Below are 9,835 nucleotides of genomic sequence, written 5' to 3'. Positions count from 1 at the left end.
GTTTGTTTGATTTTTTTTTTCAATTTAAATAAAATGAGAACTGTTCCGGATATGAGACAAGTGTGAATATTTATCAGACTTCCGAATGAAATATCTGAATAAATGCAAGGACGTACAGTTTGCTTACTTTATGTAAAACCAACTGTTCGTTGATAAAATAATATACAGAGTGATTTAAATAAAAAACACAAATCGAAAATTTAATCCGTCAAAGAGTCAACAAAAAAATTTATAACTCGAAAACTAAAAGTCGTAGAGCAATGCGGTTTGTTCCATTGGATTCAGCGGCTCATTTTCTGTATTATACCAACTTTCAACGAGATCTGACATTTTAAGATTTTTTGCTAAGAATTAAGATAGACAATTTCTATAATGAAAAATTTTATTTAACAAAAAAATTCATAACTCAAAAACTAAAAGTCCTAGAGCAATGCGGTTTGTTCCATTGAATTCAGCGGGTCATTTTCTGTATTATACCAACTTTTAACGAGATCTGACATTTTTTAATTTTTTGCTAAAAATTAAGATAGGCAATTTCCATAGAGAAAAATTTTATTCAACAAAAAAATTCATAACTTAAAAACTAAAAGTCGTAGAGCAATGCGGTTTGTTCGATTGAATTCAGCGGCTCATTTTCTGTATTATACCAACTTTCAACGAGATCTGACATTTTAATTTTTTTTGCTAAAAATTAAGATAGGCAATTTCTATAGAGGAAAATTTTATTCAACAAAAAAATTCATAACTCAAAAACTAAAAGTCGTAGAGCAATGCGGTTTGTTCCATTGGATTCAGCGGCTCATTTTCTGTATTATACCAACTTTCAACGAAATACGACATTTTAAAATTTTTTGCTAAAAATTAAAATAGGCAATTTCTATAGTGAAAAATTTTATTCAACAAAAAAGTTCATAACTTAAAAATTAAAAGTCTTAGAGCAATGCGGTTTGTTCTATTGAATTCAGCGGCTCATTTTCTGTATTATACCAACTTTCAACAAGATCTGACATTTTAAAATTTTTTGCTAAAAATTAAGATAAGCAATTTCTATAGTGGAAAATTTTATTCAACAAAAAAATTCATAACTCAAAAACTAAAAGTCGTAGAGCAATGCGGTTTGTTCCATTGAATTCAGCGGCTCATTTTCTGTATTATACCAACTTTTAACGAGATCTGACATTTTTTAATTTTTTGCTAAAAATTAAGATAGGCAATTTCTATAGAGAAAAATTTTATTCAACAAAAAAATTCATAACTCAAAAACTAAAAGTCGTAGAGCAATGCGGTTTGTTCCATTGAATTCAGCGGCTCATTTTCTGTATTATACCAACTTTCAACGAGATCTGACATTTTAATTTTTTTTGCTAAAAATTAAGATAGGCAATTTCTATAGAGGAAAATTTTATTCAACAAAAAAATTCATAACTCAAAAACTAAAAGTCGTAGAGCAATGCGGTTTGTTCTATTGAATTCAGCGGCTCATTTTCTGTATTATACCAACTTTCAACGAAATACGACATTTTAAAATTTTTTGCTAAAAATTAAAATAGGCAATTTCTATAGTGAAAAATTTTATTCAACAAAAAAATTCATAACTTAAAAATTAAAGGTCTTAGAGCAATGCGGTTTGTTCCATTGAATTCAGCGGCTCATTTTCTGTATTACACCAACTTTCGACCAGATCTGACATTTTAAAATTTTTTGCTAAAAATTAAGATAGGCAATTTCTATAGTGAAAAATTTTATTCAACAAAAAAATTCATAACTTAAAAATTAAAGGTCTTAGAGCAATGCGGTTTGTTCTATTGAATTCAGCGGCTCATTTTCTGTATTATACCAACTTTCAACGAAATACGACATTTTAAAATTTTTTGCTAAAAATTAAAATAGGCAATTTCTATAGAGGAAAATTTTATTCAACAAAAAAATTCATAACTCAAAAACTAAAAGTCGTAGAGCAATGCGGTTTGTTCTATTGAATTCAGCGGCTCATTTTCTGTATTATACCAACTTTCAACGAAATACGACATTTTAAAATTTTTTGCTAAAAATTAAAATAGGCAATTTCTATAGTGAAAAATTTTATTCAACAAAAAAATTCATAACTTAAAAATTAAAGGTCTTAGAGCAATGCGGTTTGTTCTATTGAATTCAGCGGCTCATTTTCTGTATTACACCAACTTTCGACCAGATCTGACATTTTAAAATTTTTTGCTAAAAATTAAGATAGGCAATTTCTATAGTGAAAAATTTTATTCAACAAAAAAATTCATAACTTAAAAATTAAAGGTCTTAGAGCAATGCGGTTTGTTCTATTGAATTCAGCGGCTCATTTTCTGTATTACACCAACTTTCGACCAGATCTGACATTTTAAAATTTTTTGCTAAAAATTAAGATAGGCAATTTCTATAGTGAAAAATTTTATTCAACAAAAAAATTCATAACTCAAAAACTAAAAGTCGTAGAGCAATGCGGTTTGTTCTATTGAATTTAGCGGCTCATTTTCTGTATTATACCAACTTTCAACGAAATACGACATTTTAAAATTTTTTGCTAAAAATTAAAATAGGCAATTTCTATAGTGAAAAATTTTATTCAACAAAAAAATTCATAACTCAAAAACTAAAAGTCGTAGGGCAATGCGGTTTGTTCTATTGAATTCAGCGGCTCATTTTCTGTATTATACCAACTTTCAACGAGATCTGACATTTTAAGATTTTTTGCTAAAAATTAAAATAGGCAATTTCTATAGTGAAAAATTTTATTCAACAAAAAAATTCATAACTCAAAAACTAAAAGTCGTAGAGCAATGCGGTTTGTTCTATTGAATTTAGCGGCTCATTTTCTGTATTATACCAACTTTCAACGAAATACGACATTTTAAAATTTTTTGCTAAAAATTAAAATAAGCAATTTCTATAGTGAAAAATTTTATTCAACAAAAAAATTCATAACTCAAAAACTAAAAGTCGTAGGGCAATGCGGTTTGTTCTATTGAATTCAGCGGCTCATTTTCTGTATTATACCAACTTTCAACGAAATACGACATTTTAAAATTTTTTGCTAAAAATTAAAATAGGCAATTTCTATAGTGAAAAATTTTATTCAACAAAAAAATTCATAACTCAAAAACTAAAAGTCGTAGGGCAATGCGGTTTGTTCTATTGAATTCAGCGGCTCATTTTCTGTATTATACCAACTTTCAACGAGATCTGACATTTTAAGATTTTTTGCTAAAAATTAAAATAGGCAATTTCTATAGTGAAAAATTTTATTCAACAAAAAAATTCATAACTCAAAAACTAAAAGTCGTAGAGCAATGCGGTTTGTTCTATTGAATTCAGCGGCTCATTTTCTGTATTATACCAACTTTCAACGAAATACGACATTTTAAAATTTTTTGCTAAAAATTAAAATAGGCAATTTCTATAGTGAAAAATTTTATTCAACAAAAAAATTCATAACTCAAAAACTAAAAGTCGTAGAGCAATGCGGTTTGTTCTATTGAATTCAGCGGCTCATTTTCTGTATTATACCAACTTTCAACGAAATACGACATTTTAAAATTTTTTGCTAAAAATTAAAATAGGCAATTTCTATAGTGAAAAATTTTATTCAACAAAAAAATTCATAACTCAAAAACTAAAAGTCGTAGAGCAATGCGGTTTGTTCTATTGAATTCAGCGGCTCATTTTTTGTATTATACTAACTTTCAACGAAATACGACATTTTAAAATTTTTTGCTAAAAATTAAAATAAGCAATTTCTATAGTGAAAAATTTTATTCAACAAAAAAATTCATAACTCAAAAACTAAAAGTCGTAGAGCAATGCGGTTTGTTCTATTGAATTCAGCGGCTCATTTTCTGTATTATATCAACTTTCAACGAAATACGACATTTTAAAATTTTTTGCTAAAAATTAAAATAGGCAATTTCTATAGTGAAAAATTTTATTCAACAAAAAAATTCATAACTCAAAAACTAAAAGTCGTAGAGCAATGCGGTTTGTTCCATTGGATTCAGCGGCTCATTTTCTGTATTATACCAACTTTCAACGAAATACGACATTTTAAAATTTTTTGCTAAAAATTAAAATAGGCAATTTCTATAGTGAAAAATTTTATTCAACAAAAAAATTCATAACTTAAAAATTAAAAGTCTTAGAGCAATGCGGTTTGTTCTATTGAATTCAGCGGCTCATTTTCTGTATTACACCAACTTTCGACCAGATCTGACATTTTAAAATTTTTTGCTAAAAATTAAGATACGCAATTTCTATAGTGAAAAATTTAATTCAAAAAAAAAATTCATAACTCAAAAACTAAAAGTCTTAGAGCAATGCGGTTCGTTCCATTAAATTCAGCGGCTCATTTTCTGTATTATACCAACTTTTAACGAGATCTGACATTTTTAAATTTTTTGCTAAAAATTAAGATAGGCAATTTCTATAGTGGAAAATTTTATTCAACAAAAAAATTCATAACTCAAAAACTAAAAGTCGTAGAGCAATGCGGTTTGTTCCATTGAATTCAGCGACTCATTTTCTGTATTATACCAACTTTCAACGAGATCTGACATTTTAAGATTTTTTGCTAAAAATTAAGATAGGCAATTTCTATAGAGAAAAATTTTATTCAACAAAAAAATTCATAACTCAAAATCTAAAAGTCTTAGAGCAATGCGGTTTGTTCCATTGGATTCAGCGGCTCATTTTCTGTATTACACCAACTTTCAACCAGATCTGACATTTGAAAATTTTTTGCTAAAAATTAAGATAGGCAATTTCTATAGAGGAAAATTTTATTCAACAAAAAAATTCATAACTCAAAAACTAAAAGTTGTAGGGCAATGCGGTTTGTTCCATTGAATTCAGCGGCTCATTTTCTGTATTATACCAGCTTTCAACGAGATCTGACATTTTAAAATTTTTTGCTAAAAATTAAGATAGGCAATTTCTATAGAGGAAAATTTTATTCAACAAAAAAATTCATAACTCAAAAACTAAAAGTCTTAGAGCAATGCGGTTTATTCCATTGAATTCAGCGGCTCATTTTCTGTATTAGACCAATTTTCAACGAGATCTGACATTTTAAAATTTTTTGCTAAAAATTAAGATAGGCAATTTCTATAGAGGAAAATTTTATTCAACAAAAAAATTCATAACTCAAAAACTAAAAGTCGTAGAGCAATGCGGTTTGTTCCATTGGATTCAGCGGCTCATTTTCTGTATTGTACCAACTTTCAACGAGATCTGACATTTTAAAATTTTTTGCTAAAAATTAAGATAGGCAATTTCAATAGTGAAAAATTTTATTCAACAAAAAAATTCATAACTCAAAAACTAAAAGTCCTAGAGTAATGCGGTTTGTTCCATTGAATTCATCGGCTCATTTTCTGTATTATACCAACTTTCGACGAGATCTGACATTTTAAAATTTTTTGCTAAAAATTAAGATAGGCAGTTTCTATAGTGGAACATTTTCAATTCACTAAAAACCGAAGACTTGACAAAATAATAAACCAAACCAAAAATCCACATTTCGCTTCCTAGACCCCCTCTGTCCCCCCATACCACGTCATCAAATTTTTTTTGTTCAATTTCAATCGAAAACCACATGTTGATTCTGCTTTTCACATGTGGTCTCTTCCCTCTCACTTGCACCCACCCAAGCCCAATCATTCCGTCTCACTTTTGAGCCGGAATTCTCACGTTACTGTGCTCATAAGCGCCCGAATTTCGCCCCTATTTCCACGCGTTTTAACGTCGTTTAATGAAATTCGATTTTTTTAGCGCGACTTCAAAGCAAACAGAAATTTTTCAGTTAATATCAAAGAGTGTGATGATGGTAAAACAAACGACGATCGTCGTGAAAAAGGAAGTCGGGAAAGTTGTGGTTAATTTGTGTTGTGTTTTTTTTTCTATGTGTAATGATAACCAAACAAGAGTGGCGCGTTATCACGTGATAAAACAAGAGAACGTTTCCTGTGGTGGAAGCGCGGTTTGGTGATAAGGAGCCGATGCGCTTTTGTTTCAATTTTCAAATCGAAATGTCCCGAAAAAATCAGCGTTTTATTTATACAATTATAGGAAACATTATAAGTTAATTTACGATGATATGATTATAAAAATTAATTTAAAATTTTTTTTGTTTTGTTTCGGAAAAGTGGAAATTCTTGTGGTCTGCACTAGAAGTTGCGATAAGAGTTATCAATTGTAATGGTGGTCAGGAAAAGGCCCCTCCTTGTCCGTCCATATAAAAGGGAAATGTGATTTTTGTTTGTGTTTATTTGAGTTGTGGTGGTTTTTTTGACAACTGGGTGCCGCAGGGCTCGTCATGGGGTAGCTAGCGTGTGATTAACAGCCAGCTGCCTTTTGAAGGGCTATATGGCATTGGTTTTTTACTTCAAGTGTGTTTTTAGTGGTTTTTGCAAACATTTTGTAAGTCTTTTCACAACAAAATTAATTCAAGTAAAAAATTTTGCGTCAATAAATCTCCCAAATAAGTAAATAAATAACGTTGCAATTTCAATAAAAAGGGGTAAAATGTGGCACGGATGTTTTTTCGAAAATTTAAAAAAAAATTAGTGCGAGAACAAAGAATTGTTACATTCAAGCTGAATTTTTTTTATTTTTCACAAAAAAATTGTATGTTGTGTTAATTTTTATAAGTTAGAGAATTAAATTTTGTTATTATTTTTTATTTTTTTATACTCTGTCGGTTTGCACCTCAGGATATTCAGAAAATAAAAAGGAGAAAAAGAAATGTAGCGTTTCAAAGAAACACCAAAAATCTATTCAAACACACTTTTTCAAGTAAATTTACTAACAAAAAATAATTCCTTATTCAAAAATGTCAAAACTCGCTGTAGAAAACCTATCTAAACATATTTTAGAAAATTTTCTGAAAAAAAAAATATATACAGGCTCCTCAAAAACTACCTTATTTAGGAAAATTGAGTTAAAAAAATCGAATTCGACGTTCTTTTGTTCTGTTTAGAGTGATTTAGCTCACTTTATAAGCGACAAATACACTTTATGTGAAAAAATTTTCCTTAAAACAGGCTAAAAACTCACTTATTTTGGAAAATTTCGTTAAAACACGACCAAATTAGATCGAAACTGACATACTATTGACCTGTTCAGAGTGATTTAGCTCACTTTATGAGCAATAAAAACACATTTTTCCCGAGAAAGTTTCTTAAAATTTGCCGAAAAATCACTTGATACCTTTAAAATTTTGTAATTTTAAGCTAAAAATTACTTGTTTTAAGAAAAAAATTATTATTAACATTATTATTTCTTTAGAATGATTAAAAAAATCATTATAAAAAATCTACTAAAACGCAATTTTTCAAGTAAAATTAGTTTTTCTAAAAAATCTAAGAAATAACACAAAACAAAAAATAATTCCTTACTCAAAAATTCAAAACTTGCTGTGGAAAACCTATCTAAACATATTTTAGAAATTTTTCTAAAAAAAAATATATACAGGTTGCTCAAAAACAGGCGCTAAAAACTCCCTTGTGTGGGAAAACTGAATAAAGAAATACTAAAATTCGATCAAATTAGACGTTATTTTGTCTTGTTTAGAGTGATTTAGCTCACTTTTTAAGCGAGAAATACACTTTTTCGTGAAAAATTTCCTGAAAACAGGCTGAAAAATCACTTAAAACTTATAAAATTCCATTATTTTAGGCTAAAAACTCACTTATTTTGGAAAATTTCGTTAAAAAACGACCAAATTAGATCGAAACTGACATACTATTGACCTGTTCAGAGTGATTTAGCTCACTTTATGAGCAATAAAAACACATTTTTTCCGAGAAAGTTTCTTAAAATTTGCCAAAAAATCACTTCATGCCTTTAAAATTTTGTAATTTTAAGCTAAAAATTACTTGTTTTAAGAAAATAATTATTATTAACATTATTATTTCTTTAGAATGATTAAAAAAAATCATTATAAAAAATCTACTAAAACGCAATTTTTCAAGTAAAATTAGTTTTTCTAAAGAATCTAAGAAATAACATAAAACAAAAAATAATTCCTTACTCAAAAATTCAAAACTTGCTGTGGAAAACCTATCTAAACATATTTTAGAAATTTTTCTAAAAAAAAATATATACAGGTTGCTCAAAAACAGGCGCTAAAAACTCCCTTGTGTGGGAAAACTGAATAAAGAAATACTAAAATTCGATCAAATTAGACGATATTTTGTCTTGTTTAGAGTGATTTAGCTCACTTTTTAAGCGAGAAATACACTTTTTCGTGAAAAATTTCCTGAAAACAGGCTGAAAAATCACTTAAAACTTATAAAATTCCATTATTTTAGGCTAAAAACTCACTTATTTTGGAAAATTTCGTTAAAAAACGACCAAATTAGATCGAAACTGACATACTATTGACCTGTTCAGAGTGATTTAGCTCACTTTATGAGCAATAAAAACACATTTTTTCCGAGAAAGTTTCTTAAAATTTGCCAAAAAATCACTTCATGCCTTTAAAATTTTGTAATTTTAAGCTAAAAATTACTTGTTTTAAGAAAATAATTATTATTAACATTATTATTTCTTTAGAATGATTAAAAAAAATCATTATAAAAAATCTACTAAAACGCAATTTTTCAAGTAAAATTAGTTTTTCTAAAGAATCTAAGAAATAACATAAAACAAAAAATAATTCCTTACTCAAAAATTCAAAACTTGCTGTGGAAAACCTATCTAAACATATTTTAGAAATTTTTCTAAAAAAAATATATACAGGTTGCTCAAAAACAGGCGCTAAAAACTCCCTTGTTTGGGAAAACTGAATAAAGAAATACTAAAATTCGATCAAATTAGTCGTTATTTTGTCTTGTTTAGAGTGATTTAGCTCACTTTTTAAGCGAGAAATACACTTTTTCGTGAAAAATTTCCTGAAAACAGGCTGAAAAATCACTTAAAATTTATAAAATTCCATTATTTTAGGCTAAAAACTCACTTATTTTGGAAAATTTCGTTAAAAAGCGATCAAATTAGATCGAAACCGACATTATATTGACCTGTTTAGAGTTATTTAGCTCACTTTATGAACAATGAACACACATTTTTCCGAGAAAATTCCTTAAAATATACCAAAAAATCTCTTGATACGTCAATAAGTTTGTTATTTTAAGCTAAAAACCCACCGATCTTGAAAAAAAATTACTAAATTAAACCGAAATCAATATTTTTTGATTTCTTTAAAATTTAAAATAAAATTAGTTTTTCTTAAAAATCTAAGAAATATCACAGAAACAAAAAAAATATTCCTTACTCAAAAATATGAAAACTCGTTGTGAAAAACCTATCTAGACATATTTAAAAAAAAAATCTAAAAAACTGCTCAAAAATGCTTACATACAGGGTGATCCAGAGATGCGTGAAAGTTCCATATTTTTTTCTACGCAAACAATCGATTTGAATTTATTTGTAAAACGCTAGCTCTTAGAATAAGACACATTCTAAAAATTTTTCAATTCATTGTACAGTGTGTTCCAAAATAAAATACCCAACTAAGTTCAGTTTTTTTAAATAAAAACCCCAACTATTTGTAAAATTTTTGAAATCGATATAACGTACCCGAGTTTCTTAGACTTAGAAGATATTCTTTTCAAAATCGCATGGAAAATTTAAATTTTATAACAACGGACTACTCGATTCTTTTTAAAAAAAAAAAACATCAATAATATTTTTTATTTTGCAAAAATCTCAGAAATTTTAAAGACTAATAGTAAATTTAAAAATAATTATCCATCATTGTGTTCGGAAGTAATTACTTTGTATGAAACATAATAACATAAAAAATAATGAATAA

At 27.6% G+C, this 9,835-nt stretch overlaps 1 non-coding gene across 1 annotated transcript; it reads left to right on the top strand.

Moving 5' to 3' along the window:
* Window positions 1-6,309: 6,309 nt before the first annotated feature.
* Mir980 (microRNA mir-980) lies at window positions 6,310-6,404 on the top strand. The gene has a single exon (NR_038740.1). It is a non-coding gene; the product is annotated as a microRNA mir-980 (primary transcript).
* Window positions 6,405-9,835: the final 3,431 nt, after the last annotated feature.

Source organism: Tribolium castaneum, chromosome 8 (genome assembly GCF_031307605.1).
Source record: "Tribolium castaneum strain GA2 chromosome 8, icTriCast1.1, whole genome shotgun sequence".
NCBI lineage: Eukaryota > Metazoa > Arthropoda > Insecta > Coleoptera > Tenebrionidae > Tribolium > Tribolium castaneum.
The sequence above is the reverse complement of the archived record's forward strand: the minus strand, read 5'-3'. Positions and strand labels throughout refer to the sequence as shown.